The sequence below is a fragment of the Cupressus sempervirens genome, chromosome 5 (assembly GCF_028749045.1).
Source record: "Cupressus sempervirens isolate cs-2001-9-10 chromosome 5, ASM2874904v1, whole genome shotgun sequence".
NCBI classification, from domain to species: domain Eukaryota; kingdom Viridiplantae; phylum Streptophyta; class Pinopsida; order Cupressales; family Cupressaceae; genus Cupressus; species Cupressus sempervirens.
Window position 1 is genome coordinate 656,185,087 of NC_143122.1, and position 22,422 is coordinate 656,207,508.

Consider the following 22,422-nt stretch of genomic DNA (forward strand, 5'->3'; position numbering starts at 1 on the left):
AGTTGTGAGAGTAGAAGCCGACTATGGGGAAAAGATGCCTAAACAAGGCCCAAAACTTAAAATTTTGAAACCCACCTAACCAAGTGCACCCATACATTGCCAAGTGTTCCCATGGTGCACCCTAAGACAAAAATAGAACATAATGCATAAATGAGAGCTTAGAATCATATTTTTGGGCCCTCTAATTAAACTAGGTGTCACCTTTTATAAAGAAACATGATATCAGAATGTGACAATTCAACATTAATGACAAAAAAAATAGTATCTGTGTTTAAAATATGAAGATGATGTAAACTGATGAGATGTGTAGAATTGGATGAATTTTATGCCTATAATTTTTATAATTTTTTTGAGTAAGAATTTATTCATTTTATTTTATTTTGAAGTCCCTTTTTTAACTATAAAAAATATAGGGTGTAGTTTTTGTCAAACAAGCATATGCAAATCATCATTTTTTGTTCTAATTTGAAAATATCTTATAGATGACATGTATAGCTAGTGAACAAAAAAAGAAATAATTATTTTTGATATATATTTTCTTTGTTATAAGTACTCAAGTTTGACCTTATCAAAATCCAAGAGTTTTTTCCTCCTGTCAAAACTTCCCTATCAAATCTATACCTTCTTGAAAAAAATTACATATTTGTGAAGAGGATTCTCTCCTCTAGAGATAAATATAATTTTTAAATTTTTTTGATATGATTTATTATTTTTTTTCTTTTTTGAGGGAGCATCTTTTGAAATGTTGAAATATCAACTTATAATATTTTGAGATTATAACATATTATAACTAATCAAAACACTCAAAAATTTATATAATGATGATATTGAATTTAAGATCCATAAAAGGGTATTTTTAGTTTTTGAAAAAAATTGAGTTTTGATAGAGAAATGAGATTTGACCAAAATAGGTTTTGGTATCATAAATGGTGACACTAATCTATTCTTTTACCCACACACCATAAATGAAAGTGAATGATTAAACATAATAACAATGTGAATTAATAATATTACTAAGTTCCTTAAAAGGCATACCATTCCCATTAAAAAAATTATATGCACTAGATCCAAATACTATTAGAAATCCTTTAGGATAACTGAGAGGGGGGGTGAATTAGTTATTCAAGGTCCAAATGTCCTAATAAATTTTTTTTACTAAGTATAGTGAGCCTATTTAAACTAACTATGCATCCAAGCTAAACATTCTTCTTAGCAAGTTATTGATAAATCAACATGCAAAAATAAGACATGAAAAATCAACACATGACATAGTGATTCACATGAAAATCCAATTTGGGAAAAAACACCAGTAACATGCTACTCCTTTCTCACTCTTTTGAAGTGATGCCCTGTGAAAGGCCTACCCTGTTAAAGGCTACAAAACACATTGTTAAATGTGATCCAGTTAAGGGATGTTAACAACCTTGTTAGAAGTGGGCTAGGTTAAAGGACTTTAGAACATTCACTTGGAATGTCACCCTATTAAAGGATTTACAAAATGGTTCTAAAACCAACTTAATTCCATAGGATTTTTCCCTTAACTGATACAACTGGTAGAGAGTAACAATAAGGGCTTTTGATCTAATATAACTCACAACATCACTTGCAAATTTTAGATCTCAATTCAGTTCACAAATTTTCTTGGCTTTCAATCTTTGCAACTCAGTCAGCTTGTCCTCCTTTCAAGCTTTGTCTCCTTAATTCTCCATGCTCATTGTGCCAATGCAATCACCTCTATGGTCACCTATCAAAGTAGAGTCTTTGTACTCTATTCTTCCCTCTCAATGCCTTCTCCTTGAAACCACACACTCTCTCCAATCTCTCTGCTTATTGACCTATAACTCCTTAAATAGGAGTTTGGAATATGTTTCCTACTCTAATCTTCCCATTGTTTTTTTGGGTTCAAATGGATTAGGTAAGATATGATGTATCTACCCCTTATCCTATTTCTTCTAGAAACATCTTGCGGAATCCACATGTATTCACCTAAAGAGGGTTAACCTAGAATTCTATGCTACCAACTCAACACCCTTATCTTCCATCTAGTTCACAAATTTCAAGGTAACAAACTTGTTGGCTCAAATTTGGCAAATATTTGACTTTTCAAATAATGCAATAGCTTGACACTATTGACTTTCTGATGCTCAACACATACTGTGTTACTTGACACCTACTGTGGATTCACTTGGCATCAACTAAGTTTTACTAATGCTCGACACTTATTAAATTCTAACTTGCATAGCACCTGAACTTGCTCAAAACATTTTGTTTCAGTTGGCTCACACTAGATTTAGCATTTTCTCAACACTTATCAATAATTTTCTCAACATTAGCTAACTTGCTCGACACCCATTAATGAATTTAATCAAGCTTTGTAGACAGTTTTGTTACAACTTATTCTTCAAGAGTTTCTAAGTGTAGCCAACCTCTATATCTTCAAGTGTATTGTCAATACACCAATTTACCATTGTCTTAACTAATCCTTGTATTTCATTAGAAAACCATAATTCAACCTTTCCCTTAGGTGCTCTTGTTACATCTTATTGACCAAATCCTCTTTATCAATCAACTTAGTGATAGTACTTGGATCTTATAAGAATTTTCATTCTAGAAAATAGTAGGTTTGACATTAGTGACAAAAAAATGATTGAAAAAATTCTTTATCAACAATCTCCCTTCTTCAATAATGATCTTTTCAATCAGATTTCAACAATCTCCCTCTTTGGAATTGATGGCAAACCAAATTGATCAACCAAGATATTAAAATACTAACTAGATTAAAATAGTAAGTCAAATTCCAAAAAGAAAACTTTGTATTCAAAATTAGTCATTTTGAATTTCTTATGACTTGCTCTAAATTCTATAAATAACTTCCTCTTTCAAAGTATTAGGGATATCTCTTTTACTAATACATTGACTTCTCCTTTTTGTTCTACTCCATCTCTAATCTTGTCATTTTAATTAATTTCTATTTGTGATGTTTTCTCTTTCTTAGCTGCTATTTCCTTTTTCAATAATGATCTTTTCTCTTATTTCTCCCTTTACACATTTAATCCTATAGTTTTGATCATTTTTTGTTATTTCTCCCTCTTTGACAACAATGCCAAAGACATATTATTTCAGCATCTTATCATGCAAGTGTAGCATTTTTAGGAACTCCAATTTCTCCCTCTGTCACCTTTCTTGTGACTTATTTGAAATTTTAGTATTTTAATTACTTTAGCAAAAACCCAAAGTAAGTTACCTCTAAGATAATCAAATGAATATTTAGCTAATGGTTTTGTGAAAATGTCAGCAATTTGTTCCTTTTAGTTGACATATTCCATCTTCACTTGTTTGTCTTCCACCAATTCTCTTACATAGTGATACTTAATTGCAATGTGCTATGTTTTGGCATGCATCACAGGATTCTTTGATATGTTGATGACACTTGTGTTATCATAATACATTATCATAGGTTTAGTTATCTCTTCCTTCATACCTTTTAACAGGTGCTTGATCCATACAATATTGGTGAAGTTGATGGAAACAACAACATATTCGGCTTCAACTGTGGATGATGAGGTACAAATTTTCTTTTTGCTAGTCCAAGTGACTAATATTTTTCCTAAGAAGAGTGCTCCTCCACTAATACTTTTTCTATCATCTATGTTACCTTCCCAATATGCATCAGTGTCGGCATTCAACTCAAAAATTTTAGTCCTCTTGTAGTATAAATCAAAGTCATCTATTCCTTTTAGTTACCTCATTATTCTTTTTACTTCCATAAGATGATTTTCTCTTGGGTTTGTAGAAAATCTTGCCACTATTCCAATAGATAATGCAATGTTTGGTCCACTATGTACAACATACTGTAACTTTCCAATCATTGATCTATACATTTTCTAATTTACTTTAGTTGATTCATCATTCTTGGATAACTTATGTCCTATTATCATTGGTGTACTAACTGGTTTTGAATCCTCTAAGCCAAATATTTTGAGTATCTCCTTGATATATTTTGATTGGGTCACAAATATGTCATGTTTCAATTGATGTACTTGAAATATAACAAAGAATTTGATTTCCCCAAAAGTTTACATTTCAAACTCATGTTTCATCTTATTAGAAAAATCTTTGCATAGTGCATCTTTTCCTCCAAATATTATATCATCAACAAAGATTTCAGATATTAGAATTTCTTTACAATTTTCTATCTTGATATACAGGTTGTTGTTGTCATTTTTTCTCTCAAATCCTATCTTCACAAGATATCTTTTGAAGTCTCTCATACTAAGCTTTAGGTGCTTGTTTCAAACCATAGAGTGCTTTGTATAGTTTGTAAACCATATCCTTGTTGTTGTCATCAACAAATCCCTTTAGTTGTTCTATGTAGACTTCCTCTTCTAGTATAGCATTTAGAAAAGAAAACTTTACATCCATTTGGTAGACTTTAAAACCTTTGTAAGTAACATATGCAAGTAGAGTTCTTACTCCTTCCATCCTTGCAACTGGGGCAAATGTTTCCCCATAATCTAGTCCTTCTTCTTGAGCATAACCTTTACAGACTAGTCTAGCCTTATTTCTTGTGATTTCACCATTCTCATCCAACTTGTTCCTAAATACCCACTTGGTACCAATCACATTTTTATCAGTTGATCTTGGAACTAAAGTCCAAATTTTGTTCTTCTCTACCTGCTCAATCTTCTCTTCCATAGCTTTACACCAATCTTCATCTTGTAGTGCATTTTTCACTATTTTGGGTTCAATCTTGATTAGAAAACATGATTCATTTCTTATTATAGTTCTTGTTATTGGTTTGGCTTCCTTGTCACCAATGATTTTTTTAGTAGGGTGATGTCTTCTCACATACTTGGATAGCCTTGGTTTTGTCCTTGTTTCCATGTCTAGTCTTTCAGCTTTAGAGTCACTGTGCACACTTCTTTTAGGTAGCTTAGCATCTATTTCATGTGTACTAATTTCAAAATCAGAATGTGCATTATCTTCATTTTGCAACTTAGTTTCTGAATGCAACTCAACATTCACTGGTTGTGACTTAGCTAATAGTGAAACTTGTTGTTGAATCCCAACTTGATTGGCAACTTTTTTAGGAATTACTTCATATAAATATATAAAAGATCTGTACTATTCTAGTTTCTTGGATTCATCAACTTGAACTTTTGAATGCTCATCAAAGTTTACATTTGTACTCTCCATAATTTTTTCAGTGTTAGTATTTAAACACTTATATTCTTTACTTCTAGTGGAGTATCCAAGGAATATACCCTCATCACTCTTTGCATCAAACTTTTCATTTCTGGAATCTTTAAGAATATAGCAGTTACAACTGAACACTTTGAAATATTTTACATTGGATGAGTGACCATACTAGAATTCAAAAGGTGTTGTATTTGTACCTTTCTTGATTTGTACTCAATTTAGGGTTTAGACAATTGTACTTATAGCTTTTTTCAAGTACTTTAGAGAAACATTCTTCTCCATCATTAATGTTTTGGCATAGTCCATCACTAATCTATTCCTCCTCTCTATAATTCCATTCTATGGGAAATTTTTAGGTGTTGATGTTTGTCTCTTAATTCCTTTATCATTGAAAAAAGTCTCAAATTTTTTTGATGTGAACTCTCCTCCTCTATCTAATCTTAGGTACTTTAGACTCTTCCCTATTTCTTTCTCAACCCTAGCCAAATAACACTTAAACATTTGAAATGCATTAGATTTATCCTTTAAGAACATGATAGTCATCATCCTAGAGTAGTCATCAACAAACAACATTATATATTCTCCTTTGTAGCTTTGCACTTCTATTGGGCCACATAAATCAGTATGGACTAACTCTAGTACTTCTTTGGAAGTGTAGGTTTTGCTTTTGAAACTTTGAAACTTGACTTGGTCATCTTTCCTAGCTAACATTGTTTACACATTGTATTGTCAAGCTTTTTTAGTTTAGGTAAACATTTGACTTTCTTCATTTTGCTAATGCTAATTATATTACCAAATTTGACATGACATAGCCTCTTATGCCATAGCCACACATCATCAAATCCTACAAAGACATAGGCAACATCCTCGATGTCTGGGTAAAATAGATTACTCCTAGTTTGGTCTCCTTTTCATATCAAATTTCCATCAATGTCATAGATTTTGAAAGTTTTGTTTCTAAATTCTACTTTGCATCCTACATTGCCTCATTATGACACACTCATCAGATTGTAGTTCAATCCTTCAACATAATATGCATTATCACATGAAATTTTTTCTGATTTTAATAAAACCTTTTTCTTTGATTAGACATGGAGCATCATTTCCAAATCTAACACTATTTCCATCATACTGAGCTAAGGTAACAAACTTACTTTTGTCTCCTATCATATGATGTGAGCACCCACTATCTATGATCCACTTGTCATTCTTATTTACATAGGTTACTATTGTTGTTGCCTCTTCTTCATCTAACTCATCCTTCATAGCTACATAGACTACATCATCATCATTTTCATCAGAATTCTCTTCTTCAACAATGTAGCACTTTTTGCCTTTGTCTTTGTAATCTCTGCTATCATCTTCTCTTATGTTCTTGTACTTTTTTCCTTCTCTATAGTTCTTTTTCTATGTGCATCTTGCAACAATATGTCGTACTTCATTGCAATTAAAACAAATGATAGGTAGCTTACCTTTGAATTTACCTTTGCCTCTATGAAATCTTCTGGCCAGCAATGCTTCCAATTGTTCCATATATTTTTCATCTATGCTTCTATCATTGGATGCATATTTTATCTTTCTTTTCTTCTTCTTTGGTTTCACTTCTTTAATATCTTTCAACAATAGCTTGGCCTTGAAAGAAGATTCAAGATTTTTAGGTCTGTAGTTATCAAAGTTGGATAACTCAAATGCAGTATGTCTTCCCACTATACCTTCAAGAGTTAGTTTGTTTCTTGGTATGCATCTCAACTCTTGGATGGTTGATACTCTAATAGCATAGATGGGGAGCAAGGTTCTTAAGGCTTTTCTAACAATAGTTTCATCAACTAAATTGCTAGTTGTACTTCTTATTGCACTCACTACTTTCTTTATTCTAGATACATATTGAGCAATGTTCTCACCTTCCTCCATTCTCATGTCATCAAACTTTCCTCTGAGGCTTTCTCTTTTTTCTCTTTGGACATTTTTATCTCCTCCATAAATATTTGACAAGGCTTCCCAGATCTTGAATGTAGAGGTACATCCCTTGATGTCATCAAATTCAACAAGGCTAAGAATAGAGGCAATCTCACGCATTGCCTGATTGTGCTCCTTCTTTTTCATCATGTCTTTTGCAATGGGGACACCTGTTGGATCAAAATGTTCCACTTTGATTGAGTTTTTTGCATGATCACCTATTGATCCAAGGTGGTAGCTTCATTAAACTATGCCATGAAGCAAAGTTATCTCTATTGAGCTTGGGAACTTCTCTCTTAGACATCTTGATCTTTTTGCTTCTAGTACCTTTAAACCAAATAAGCAAATGGCTCTGATACCAATTGTTAAAAATTCTTTAGAATAACTGAGAGGTGGGGTGAATTAGTTATTCAAGGTTCAATTTTCTTAATAAATTTTTTTCACTAAGTATAGTGAGCCTATTTAAACTAAGCTAAACATTCTTCTTAGCAAGTTAATGATAAATCAACATGCATGAATAAGACATGAAAAATCAATGCATGACACAATGATTTATGTTGAAACCCAATTTGAAAAAAACCACCAATAACATGCTACTCCTTTCTCACTCTTCTCAAGTGATGCCCTATAAAAGGCCTACCCTATTAAAGGCTATAGAAAACACTATTAAATGTGACCCAGTTAAGGGATTTCAACTACCCTATTAGAAGTGGGCCTAGTTAAAGGAATTTAAAACATTGACTTGGAATGTCACCTTGTTAAAGGAATTATAAAATAGCTATTAAACCAACCTAAGTCCATAGGATTTTTCCCTTAACTAATACAATTTCTAGAGAGTAACAATAAGGGCTTTTGATCTAATATAACCCAAAACATAGTTTGCAAATTTTAGATCTCAATTCAGTTCACAAATTTCCCTAGCTTTTAGCCTCTATAGCTTAGTTATCTTTTCCTCCTTTCAATCTTTGTCTCCTTAAGTCTCCATGTTGTTTGTGCCCATGCAATCACCTCTATGGTCACCTATCGAAGTAGAGTCTCTATACTCTGTTCTTCCCTCTTAATGCCTTCTCCTTGACACCACACACTCTCTCCAATATCTTTGCTCCTTGACCTATAACTCCTTAAATAGGAGTTTGGAATACTTTTCCTACTCTAATCTTCCCACTCTTGTTTTGGGTTTGAATGGATTAGGTAAGATATGATGTATCTACCCCTTATCTTGTTTCTTCTAGAAACATCTTGTGGAATCCACTTGTATTTGCCTAAAAATAGTTAACCTAGAATTATGTGCCACCAACTCAACACCCTTATCATCCATCCGGTTCACAAATTTCAAGGTAACAATCTTATTGGCTCAAATCTGGTGAATCTTTGACTTTTCAAATAATGTAGCAACTTGGCACTATTGACTTTCTGATGCTCGACACATACTATGTTACTTGGCACCTACTATGGATTCACTCGGCATCAACTAAGTTTTACTAATGCTCAACACTTATTACATTTTATCTTGCTCAACACCTAAATTTACTTGGCACCTTCTATTTCACTTGGCACATACAAGATTTTGCATTTTCTCGACACTTACTGATAATCTTCTCGGCATGAACTAACTTGATTGACACTCACTAATGAATTTAGTCAAGCTTTATAGATAGTTTTCTTACAACTTATTCTTCAAGAGTTTCTAAGTGTAGCCATCCTTTGTATCTTCAAGTGTATTGTCAATACATCATTTTACCATTGTCTTAACTGATTCTTGTACTTGATTACAAAACCATAACTCAACCTTTCCCTTAGGTTCTTTTGTTACATCTTATTGATTAAATCCTCTTCATCAATCAACTAAGTGATAGTACTTGGATCTTATAAGCATTTTTCATTCCAGGAAATAGTAGGTTTGACATCAATGAAAAAACAATGATTGAAAACATTCTTTATCAACAATCTTCCTTCTTCAATAATGATCTTTTCAATCAGATTTCAATAAATACTTCTATAATACTATAAAGACCTGACTAGTAAGGACAACATTTCCATTTTTCACCTAGAAAGGCATTTACATTTCTTTGAATCTCATAAATAACCAAATCACCTAAGGAAAGAAGAGCATTCAATCACTTTACCATTATATATTTTGTTGACTATTTTATGATAAGCCATAAAGTGTTTCAAAGCATTGATTCTTTTTTCATCAACCATCTCAAGCTCTTGCAAATTTTGTTCTCAAAAAGTGTTCTTATCAAAGAAGGAATCTATAATACTAAAGGCATTATTGTATCTTCCCCATATACTAAGTTATATGGACATGTTCTCATAGTAGATCAAACACTAGATTTATTAGCCCACAAAGCATAAATCAATTGAGTATGCTAATCCTTAGAATTTTTATTAATTGTCTTCTAAAGGATGTCTTTGATAAGCTTTTCAAAAGCTTTAGCTTGTCCATTAGATTGAGAGAAGTAAGGAGAAAAAAATGATGATGAATACAATATTTCTCCAAAAAGGCCTTAACTTCCTTTTTAAAAAATTGAACTCCATTATCCAAAGTGTTAGCCACAGGGATACCAAATCTAGCAATAATTTTTTGAAGGATAAAATGACATATTAGATCCCGACTAGTAGGTCAAAAAGGAATAGCTTCTACCCACTTAGTGAAGTAACCAATAGCAATGAGAATATAAGTATGTCCTTGAGAAGAGGGAGGAGAGATCTTACCAATAAGAGAAAAAACCCACACACTAAAAAGACATGGTGGAAATTGAGAATGAAAATAATATGTAAGAGCTTGACTAAGATTATTATGATGCTGACACTTCAAACATTTTTAGAAAAACAAAGGTGAATGAGTCTTGTTCCATAGTTTTCTAATAATATACCATCTAAAGAAGTTTTTTAACTAATGATTTCCTACCAAAATCCCCCCACATGATCTATAATGGTCTTCTTACAAAGCCATAGGGAGTTCAACTTTAGTAAGGCATATAAAGAGAGGACCATCATAACATCTCTTATAGAGAATGTTAGAAAGGATGATATAATTACCCGCAAGTTTCCAAATCCCATTCCTATAATTCCTAGTTGTGGACTCAAATAAATATCCATTTTAAGATATTGATAAATGTGAGAATACCACTCAAATCCAAATTAAGAAATGTTGCATTTAATGAGGTGCCTTGTGAAATTGCAAATTCAAAAAGAATATGAATTTTGAATTGAAAGTTTAACACACCTTTCTCTAAAGTAATAAGGGATGTCACACTAGACATAGCATTAACATGATGCAAGGATGAAATTAAATAGCTAGGGCCAAAGACACACCCAACTATCCAACCACATTGCTAAATAAACACAATGGAGGGAAACACACAAAGAACAACAACAAGGAGAGAAGAAAACAATTTTATTGATTCATCAAGTTATCAACATACATGCCCAAATATAAGGCCTTCTACGTTATAACCATATACAAAATACAACTTTAAAATGTATGATCTAACTTCAAATTTGCAATTCTAGAAACATCTACTCTACATCTCTAAGTCCTCCTCCTAAACTAAACCAAACACCTCTACTTATACTTGCCAAAATGACCTATAAAATATTCTATATCATTACATAATAGAAAATCTAACCTCAAAATGGTTTGAACTTATCCCAAGACAAGATCCAATCATTAAAATCATGATCCAAATTAAATACATAAGTCAGCTCAAACTAAGAACCATACATCAACAAATATTAGGTTCACTCAGCAAAGGAAGGAACACTCGATTAACTATTTGTAAATGTTAATCTTAGATTGGTTTTGAAATATGAGTGTCTATACACTTAAGTCATTTACAAGTTAGAGCTCAATTCATGTTGAACAAGTAATGTATACCAAGCATAACATATTAGATAGTGCATGCTGAGTGAGATACTTAGTAAGGGCCAAGTAAACAATTAGTGTCGAGTCACTCAAGTGCCAAGTAGACAGATGATGCCAAGTAATTTAGATATTGAGTAACCAATGGAAGCCAAGACATTTAGATGTCAAGTTACATCATTGAAGTTGCCGTTGATACTAAGCATCAGGGACTTCAAGTGTTGAGTAATATAGTTTTGACATAGTTGTTTGTAATGGCACAAACAACTATGTAAACCATTTTTGAGCTAACTTGAGGATTTTTTTGCAATCCTAGATGATAAGAATGAATCTTAATTGAGAATCCCTATATAGTACATGTAGCCAATCAGTTAAAGGGAAGGTTTAAGTGGCTAGATGGATGAATTAAAGTCATTGATTCATACTTAACCCTAAGTCACCTAGGTCTTCTTAAGGAGGAAAAACTCTAAACTTTTTATGAATGTAGAAGGTAAAAAGAGAGAATTTTCCATAAAAAAATAGTGCATTCATGGTGACTAAAGTATTGTGAATTGGTATACATTACAAAATTAGTCAGAAGAGAACAAAGAATAGAGATTAAAAGGACATAAGAGATATATTTGATCAAAGGAGGATCAAGAATACATGCAAAGAGGTTATCTATTATCTAGCAATAGAGTGCTAACTATAGGATCATTACTAAGATATTCTAGTAGTGAATCAGTTAAATCTCTTAACAAAGTAGTCTTAAAAAACTATTGTAAATCCTTTAACATTGTGCTTACTTCATTGTAAGTTAATGTTCTTTTATCAGGCACACTTCTAATAGGATGTTGAAATCCTTTAATAGGGTAACATCTAATAATATTGTAAGCCTTTAATAAGGTAGACCTTTCATAGGGTAGATCATGTTTCATGATCAAACATTGTAACCTTCATTAGATACACTTTATTACTACAGTCACGAAGATTTGTGGGTGTCATCCCCACCCTAGTTTTACCTTCTCATTGGAGGGTTTATAGGTAACAAAATATCTTGTGTCATACATGTGTTGAATTTTATTTTCTTTCATACTATGGATGAATATGTTTAGCTAGCTATTTTAGTTTTCATGAAAATTGTGAGATGGATGTGTGGTGAATGAATTTGTGGTTAAAGTTTTGAAGGACTGATTCACCCACTCCCTCACCCACTCCCTCCCTCTAAGATTTTACTTTCCCTATTTCATTTCAAAAAATTGGTATCAGAGACTTGTTCTCTACAAAGGAAAGCTTTGTAGCTTTGAGGAAAGATCTTGGAGATGGAAGTCTACAAGTTGGGCAAGACAATTGAGAACTAGAGGATTGAAATCAATCTTGCCCTATGTTAGCTAAATGAAGCAAGAGATGAGTTGAAGTGATCATTGAAGAGAAGGAAAGGGATAGTTATTAAACAGAATGAAACACACTATAAAGATATTAATACTACTAAATTATTTGTAGATGGAAATTCAAGTGAATTTGATGCATTAGTTGTAGATTTAAAGGAAAAGAATGGAGCCCTAATTGAAGAGGTTAGAAATCTCAAGATAAAACAAGAAGTCCAATCAGTATTTCTATGTAAGGTGATCAAGAAGAAAAAGAAAGCTAAAGAGGATAAAGTCATGATTGAAAATTATGAAAGGATACTAACCAATAGACTAGAAGAGAAGACATCAGAGGTGAATAGGATTGCTCACATACACTTGAAAATATTGAATCAAATGATGATTACAAATCATGAATTGAATAGAAAAGACATTGAGATAACAACATTGAAGTTTTATCATGAACAACTAAGAAATGATCTAAAAAGGGAAAAAGAATTTGCTAAAAGTTTCAATAGATATAGTGAAGCCATCAATTATTTTGAGCAATTGATGAGATCCCCTAGATTCAATAGTGATACTACTGGAATTGGCTATGCTAGTACTAAAGAAGGAGAATCATCTAAAAGTGATGAAAAAAGGAATATCAATGGAAAGAACTATAAACCTACTTGTCATAATTGTGATAAGATAGGTCATACTGCTAATGTTTGTAAGAGTAAGAATGCAAGTTAGAATCCTAACTAGAAGTTCATGGGTCACTACCACAAGTACAAAAAGCAAGGACATTAGGCACATGAATGCAAAACCAAGACCATAGTACACAAATATTTAAAGGAGAATAATATAACTATTAGAAGTATAGACATAGAGCATATGAGTGTAGATCCAAGCCAAGTGGTCATCAAACAAGCAGACAAAGGTAAATCACAATGGAAACTCTTATAATTGAGATTATAATACAAGGTATAGTTGTCACTATTTTCAAGAAAATGGACATGTTCCTAAGAAATGCATAAGAATACAATTTAGAAGTGATTACAGTAGATGGTTAAGTTAGACTACATGTTTTAGTTGCTTAAATACTAGTCACATAAGTAGACACTATCCAACAAAGTCAAAGGCACCAAGCATTGAGTTTAATAAAGGAAAAGGAAAGGAATATTTTGAATAAGTCAAAGTGTAGATGTACAAGACATGGAAGAAGGAAGATTGTAGCACATTAAGTTTAGATAGGATCACTTCATCCAATGGATCATGTGATCACACCATCTATAACTAGGCAACTAAGAGGTATGTATGGGACTAATATTTCAAAGTTCAATTATACATTAGTTCCAAGGATTTGGTTCTAAAAAGATTATATATACATGAAAAAAGATACAAAGTATTGTTTAGAACTTGGTAGAAATCTTTAAGTTTTTTAGTTTTCATGTTGTTTCCAAGCATGGAAAGTTTACTGTGGTTGCCGAGTGAAAGTTAGTTGATGCCAAGCTATCAAAGATGATAGTGTTGTCTAAGCTCATAGTGGTTACCAAGAATGAAGTAAACTACATAGAAGTTGAGTGAGTTAGTATTGCTATTATAGCTAAGCTTACAATTATGTAAGAACAAAGTATTAATTGTAAATTTTTGAGGGCTATATGGTCAATTTTTTTATTCTTTTGACATCATTCAAATTTGGAGAGAGAATGAAGAGCTTAAGACAAATTGGAGAGATTGTTCCAAGTGTTTGCAAACTAAATTCAACCATTGTTCAACACCATTCCTTAGATTTGTAAAGGTATTTATCATGTACCAAGCTATTCTATTTGAATTTGTACAAACCCTACATATCAAATATGGCATCTAGTTCTTTTGCTTCTATGGTTAAAGAGGGAGAGGAACTTTTGAATGTTTAATCAATTAGCAATGAATTCAAACAACCAAACTTCAAAGCAATTCTTGACATTGCATATAAACAAGACCCATCTGGTGCATTATCCATGATACCACCACAAGTCTTAATGATTCAAAATGGAAGATGTTGCTACACATATAAGGTGGGTAGCATAGGTCACATTAAGATAAGAGATGTTTATGGAATATTATGTGAGAATGGTATATTGAAACAAGAACTCAAAGTCGTAGAGAGAAAATGGTTAACTCATGCCATAAATTTTCAAAACATGTTCAAAATAGAATGGACTAAGATTGTTCTTACTTCAATTCATGACAATTTTCTATGGTTAGAAGGTGGCCCTATAAAAATCACCAAGATTTGATTGAGCAGATGGTAATAGGGTATCCAACCCTATATAGATTTAACACCATGAGAAGCGATGCAAAAATTATTGTTGAGAAAAACACAAGGGTAGTATGGAATAAGAGAGGAATGATAATTGACACCATCATAAATCCCCTAACTACTTTTGTAGTAAGGATAATTGCACATAAATTCTTTTAATCTAGTAGATTGAATAGTGTACCTTGTATTTTTATTGGTGTAGGATACAAGATAGTCAAGAAGGATCATTCTTATGATCTTGCCAAGTTGTAGTTACAATGGTTATCAAAGAACTTGGGAACCGCAAGGAAAACCAAGAGTGCATAGTGAAAATTTGATTAAATACATGTATGTATATTTTTCTATGTGCAAAATGTATTCCCTTCTTTTGGAAAAGTTGCATGGAAAACAAATAGATATATTGCAATACAGATAGGAGAATACATTGAGTAACTTGCAGAAAACTTTGAGTCTATAATGACTAGCTACTCTAAAGACTTTAAGAATTCAATGAAACAAACACATAATATTCTAGTGTCACTAGTTGAGAAGCACTTCAATGATGTTTTCTTTCTAGTTGATACTGATTTTACATATGTATAGGTTGTAGTTCTAAGGGTAATATGGTTAAAGTCTCTAGGTCATGAGATAAATGTGGATGAGACATATGTAGTAATTACCTCTTTTTTGGCTAAAGTAGTGGATAAAGAAGATACAAGTTTTGGTAATTATGATGTAGGCAAGTTAAAGATAACCATAGATTTGAAGACAACCTCAGTAATAAGGAAAAAGGAAAAAATTGTTAAGAAGCTTAAAGAAACATTTGGTGAAGGGGAAGATGAAGATGTAGAAGAAGATGAAAATGAAGATGATGATGAAGAATATTAAAATGAACCAGCCCAAGCACCACTGGTCATTACTCAAGGTCAAGGAGAAGACCAAGGTGAAGAGGAAACCAAGCTTGATGAAGCTGTCGAGGGAGAAGAAGCCAATAAAGAACCTATAGCCAAAGAAAAGAAGAAAAGAAAAGATAAAGTTGTCATAGTTAGTAAACTGAAGAAAGTTGTAAAACCTACACAACCTAATCCTATAGTTCTTGCCACCAGGGCTAGCACAAGGGCTACTACTAAGAAAGTTGAAGAAGTGCATAAGTCAAAAGGGAAGAGAACTAGGATAGCTACACAAGAAGATGAGCTTGAGAAGAGACAAAAGGAGAACGTAAATTGCTCCAGCCAAGTCAGATGAAGAGAGGACATAATCTGATGACAATAACCAATTCAAAGTGGTAAGTTATAGTCCTTCTTCTGATTTGGACAACCTATGTGAAAATATAAAGGATAATGTTGACATATCTGGATTCACACATGTTGAGTTTCACAAACTCGAAAAGATTAAAATGAACCAAGTGGAAGAGTCAATATATGCCATGATGAAAACATTCAAGAAGACTCCAATTGAACTTGCCAACTCTATAATTAAAATTTTGTATGCGAGAGTTGAGAAAAAATGGCAATATATGCTCACTAAAGAAAGGTAAATCAAAGAGACTGCACTTGCTTAAGTGATGCTTGAATTGGATAAAACTACAATGCCAAAGGCCATTAACAAATAGAATGGGAGATTTTCTCCTAAATATAGAGCATTTAGTGTTTTGCAAAAGGACATTTAGGGTGTTGTTCATAAGTCCACTTAGATATGGAAGTCTATATGGAGTGCCAACACCTAAGACAATTGAGTAGACACATATTGAGGTAGGTGTAGAAAAAGGTGAACAAGAAGTAACTGAGGTTACTAAAGATGAAACTGAGAAAGATGCACATGTGGAAGGAACTGAGATAAATGAAGATACAAAAGAAACAACTAAAGATGAGCATTAAAAAAAATTAGAGTATACTAGATATACAAATGTTGAGTGCTTGTTGACAACATGTGACATATGCCAACACATATATAGTAAAGATGAAGGATGTTTCTAATATTGTATCTTAGAACATCATTCCCTTAATAGAGAAGGATGTGAAGAAGATATTGTTAGACACCACCACCAAGGCACAACTATGAAATCATCCTATATTGGTGATTGTAGATGAAATTGAGAAGGCAGAAAGGACATTTAAAAATGAGGGAAAATTAGCCATAACTCAAACTCCTCAATTTATGATGGTACAAACTACAATGCCCATTGCAGTATACCAAAGCAAAGAAAAAACAATGACAAATATCAACACAATGGTGCAAAATGTGTCAGTACAAATTTTTTCTACAAAAGCATAGGAAGGGACACAAACTCAAATAGTTCAAGAAGATACTTCTATACCTATAGCACAAACTCAAGGTGCAAATGAGATTGAAAAGAAAGAAAAGAATAGGACTAAAGAGTCATTCTAGACTATGAAGCTTGAGGAGCAATTAGCAATAAAAATAGTAGTTACTTTTCCATAAACTACTACTCCTCCAAGTCAAGCTCTTCATAGGCCTAGTGTAGAAGCTACACCACTACAATCATCAAGGCCTAGTCCTAGCACATCCAAGGAAAATGAAGTTACATCATATGGTGATGTCAACTTGGATGAGGTGATTACATTGCAAAAATTTGATCCTACAATAATCACTATTGAATAGATGAGCATACTTTAGGATGCTCTAAAAAGGAAAAAAGTACCAAGAACTTCGCATAAGGGAGCATAAGAAGTAGCAAGCATTGCAAGATATCAAGGAAATATTTCTTGATGCATTTAGCCTGTCTACACCTATAGAAGATTGATGGGGACACGACCCAAGCACAGAATGGACACAATAGGAAAGGGAAAATTTTATTAACTGTAAAAATATGCTAGTACACTTAGTACAGAGAAAAAGACTCCAAAATAGGCCCTATGGGCTTACAATAGCATAAAATTGGAGATAATTTCTTCTCCCAGTACCTTCTCTCAAACTCCACTCTAAACTGCCTTTTACAATGCAAGAAATGTTCTTAAATAGACCCCAGAGGGTTAAGGATTAGGAATAAATTCTAGAAAGTGCTAGTTGGCATCCATAAACCAAATACAAGGCTCTAGAAGTTGCATTAGAAATCATCACAAAATTAGAAGAATCCAAAAATGGTAACTGAACTTTCGGGAGGCATAACTTTTGAACTGTAGCTCTGATTGATGAACCGTTTACATTTTCAAAAATCTCTCAAAGCACTCTATAGCCCTATGGACCAGATTTTCTTGTCCCCAATTTTTTGGCCCTTTTCAAGGTCATTTAATGCCCCGAAACTGACTTTGAAACATTCTTAGGAGGTCTCCAAAAATTGAAAAATTGCGATAACTTTCAAACCGTGGGGCCTTTTGACCTGATTCTTTTTTTGGAATGCTCTAAATTACAATGAAAATCTTCCAACAAATTTATACCTTTTAGTTCACCAAAGTGATAGCACAACTATGTACACCTATTTTTTTGGCATTTACACATATCCCAAAGTGCTCAAATACTCAATCCTAGAACATTGGTAGTGGAACTGTGAGAGTTGGAACCTTTATTTGACCCAAATGGGTATCCAATAATGAGAACACATTAAACAAAAACTAAGTCTAAGTACATTTTTTTTGCGTGACATAGGATTTCCCTTATACCTCTGGATGCTCCTGCATCAGACACCTAGGGTAGATTGAAAAGTGACCCTATCACTTTATGAATGGTAGAGGAAATCCCAAATGGGAAACCTCGGCTGTTGATATCCAAGTTGAGTCCTCGATCGACCATCCTTTCCACTTGACCAAATAATTTTCATACTACCTATGTCTGGTACTCCTACCCACATGATGATCGAGAATGTCTTCTATCTCCTCCTTCTTAGAAGTAGGAATTGGACATGGCTCTAACATCAGCTCCTCATCTACACCATCATCATGATACTTTGTTAAGTTTGCAATGTTGAAAATAGGAGAAATGTGAATACCATCTGGAAACTCTACCCCATATGCATTGCCTAAGTCATTTTTCTTCAAAATTTTGTAGGGGCCAAATTTCTTCATCTTCGGCTTGTTGTAAGTACCAGCTGGAAATCTTTCTTTTCTTAAGTGGACTATGACTAGATCCCCTACTTGGAACTCCTTAGGCCTTCTCTTTTGATCAGCCTTAGCTTTATACTATTGGTTCATATTGGTAATGTGTCCCTGGACCTCCTCGTCTAGACACTTGATATGTTCAGCAAATTCTTCAGCTTCAACACTTGTCCTCTCCCCTTGCTCTATCTTCCTCAATTTTGATGTAGTCCTTGGGCTACTTCCATATACAATTTGGAATGGAGATCTACCAGTACTATTGTTTATAGAGTTATTGTAAGAAAAATCTTCTTGTGGTAGAATCGCATCCCACCCCTTGGACTTATCCCCAACTAAACATCTCAGCAAATTGCCCAGACTTATGTTTGGTCGTCAATCTGCGGATGATGTGTGGAACTGAATTTCAAGTCTATTCTCAACTTCTTCCACAATGTTCTCAAGAAATACCCCACAAATTTAGTGTCTCTATAAGAAACTATACTCTTTGGGAGACCATGTAGTCTCACCAACTCTCAGAAAAAAAAATCTGCAATATGGATAGCATCATGAGTTTTGCGGCATGGAATAAAATGTGCCATTTTGGAAAACCTATCAACCACCACAAATACTGATTCATTACCCCTTTGTGTTATCAAAAATCCAAGAAAAAAATCCATGCTTATGTCCTCCCATGGCTTTGATGGAATAGGCAATGGCTGATATAGTTCGGTATTGTGACTAAATCCCTTGGCCACTTGACAAACCTAGCAATTCTGTACAAAATTCTTCACATCCTATGACATTTGAGGCAAAAAATAATGTTATTTGAGAATGGTAATGGTCTTATCTCAACAAAAATGTCCTGCCATCCCTCCACTATGTTTCTCCTTACTCAGATTTTCCTCATGGAACTCCTTGGAATGCACAATTGACTACCCTTGAACAACATACCATCCTGATTCAAATAGTCTAGCCATTTGGTTTTATCTACAGCAACAGGCTCTTTACAAGCTTTTCACACTTTAGAAAAATTAGGATCCTCAAGCTACAGATTCTTGAGTTCATCAAACCCAACTACTTCAACCTGCATTACTATAAGCAACAACTATCTCCTACTTATCGCATATGCAACCCTATTATATTTTCCACTGCTATGCTTCAACACAAATGTATAGCTCTGCAAGAACTCTACCCACTTCATATGCCTCTGATTCAATTTACCTTGGCTATTTAGGTACTGTAATGCCTGGTGATCAGTATATAAAAAAATTTCCTTTCACAATAAATAATGCCTCCATTTCTTTAAGGCCTGAACTATTACATAGAACTCTTGATGATAAACAGAATACTTCTTCTTTGCATCATTCAATTTTTCACTAAAATATGCAATAGGCTTACCTTCTTGGCTCAATATAGCTCCAATAGCACTGCCACTAGCATCACAATCCACCTGGAACACCTTTCTAAAATCTAGAAGTGCCAACATAGGTTTTTTTTGTCACCTTCTTCTTCAACAATTCAAAACTTCTCACAGGTGTCACAGTCCATTTGAACTCTTTTCTATCCCCTCTTATTGTGTTAGTTAGGGGTGCACATATGCCACTGAAATTCCTAATGAACTTCCTATAAAAACTAACTAGACCATGAAATGATCTTACCTCAATATCAAACCTTGGATTAGGCCATTCCAAGATGGCCTTTACCTTCTCTGGATCCATTTGAGACCTTTAGGTAATATAACAAACCCCAAGTAGACTAACTCTCTTTTTGCAAAGATACACTTCTTTAGATTAATTAATAGTTTCTCTTCCCTTAACCTTTCAAGGACACTACAAATATCCAATAAATTTTCTTCCAAAGTCTTTCTGAAAATTAAAATATCATCCCAATAGACAATAATTTTTTTTTCCAAGAACTTTCTTAAGTACCTCATTCATAAGCCGCATGAAGGTGCTTAGGGCATTCGGCAATCCAAAGGGCATGACTAACCACTCATAAAGACCCTTCTTGGTCTTGAAGACTATTTTCCACTCATCTCCTTCTCATATCCATATCTAATGATAGCCACTCTTGAGATCTATCTTTGTGAAATACTGAGCTCCACTCAAGCAGTCCATAAGATCATCCATTCTTAGCAATGGAAATCAATACTCGATGGTTATCCTATTTATAGCTTGGGAGTCTATACACATCCTCCAATCTCCATCCTTCTTTGGTGCCAGTACTATAGGTACTCCACATGGACTCATGCTCTCCTGAATCAAGCCCTTCCTCAATAGCTCGTTAACCTGTCTATTTAGCTCCTCAGTTTTAGTAGGAGTCATCCTATAAGTAGCCTTGTTACGCAAACTAGCTCCTGGAATTAAATCTATCTGATGACTGATTTGCCTTACTCATGGCAATATTTCTGCAACATTATTAGAGATGATATCTCCAAACTCACCTAGTAAATCTAGAACTTCAAGTGGTATTTCACTACTACCTTCTTTATCTTTCCTAGGAATCAAAGCATAGCACATATGTTGATGTTTCATGCCATCTAAAAAATTCCTTCCATCAACAAGACAAATCCTAGCACTGCTACATACCTTTTCAATTTCCTTTTTCATGGGCTTCTGTTTGTAGCAAACTCCATCCCTTGTTAGTATGTATTTGCATGACCATCATGTACTGCATGCCTATCAAACTGCTACGGTCTTCCCAAAAATAGATGGCAAACATCCATTGGAATAACATCACAGAGAACTTCATCATGGTAACTCCAAATTCTTAATTTCACTAAACATTGTTCACTTACCAAGACCTTATGATCATCTTTCAACCAAGCAATCTGATAGGGCTAGGGGTGTTTCTCCCTCTTAAGCTTTAGCTAAGAGACCATCTCCTTTGATACCAGGTTATTAGTGCTACAACCATCAATGATCACATCGCAACATTTATCCTCACACTTGCACCTGGTATGGAATATACTCCTTCTTTGTCCTAGTTCAATCTCACCACTTAGTAGAAACCTTTCATTTACTAATGTGTCTCCTCTTTTTGCATCCTTTGAATGTGATGACTATGCACCATCTACATCAGCAACCCTCACTTGACCCTCAGTTCTCCTATCTTTCATTCCTTGGTGTTGAGGGCATTCAAAGGCATGATGACCTTCTTCATTGCAATGGAAATAGGTACCACAAAAGCCTCCTCTTCCTTGTCCACATCCTCTACCTCCTCCTCTCTAATTTCCAAAGTCTTAATCACGAGAGTGGTTGAAACCCTCATTCCTCTGGTTCTTTCTAGTACCCATATCTTCATTTTTCTTTTGGGTTTCATTTTAGCCTCCAGATGACCTACCACTACCCCTTCCTCCTTGGCCACACCCTCTTTTTCTCCCTTGAAACCTCTTATTTAAGCTTCTCTTCAACTCGTAGGGAAAATTGGTATGCCTCTTCAATGCTGGTCAATCTTACCAGACTTAATTCCTCTTGGATGCTAGGTTGCAACCCACTGATATAACGAGCAACCTTCTCCTTATTCTCTTCTGCATGCCCTACTCTAATCAAAAGTTGATAAAACTCCTCTGTATATTCTTGGACTAATGTTCCTGCTTGCTTTAATCCATGCATCTTCTTAAACAAATAAGGCTCATAATCAACAGGAATGAATTGCTTCTTTAATTTGTCCACCATACAATCCCACCTTGTGATCTTATCCTTTCCTTTTCTATTTCTTTCCAATTGAACCTCTTGCCACCATATTTTGGCATGT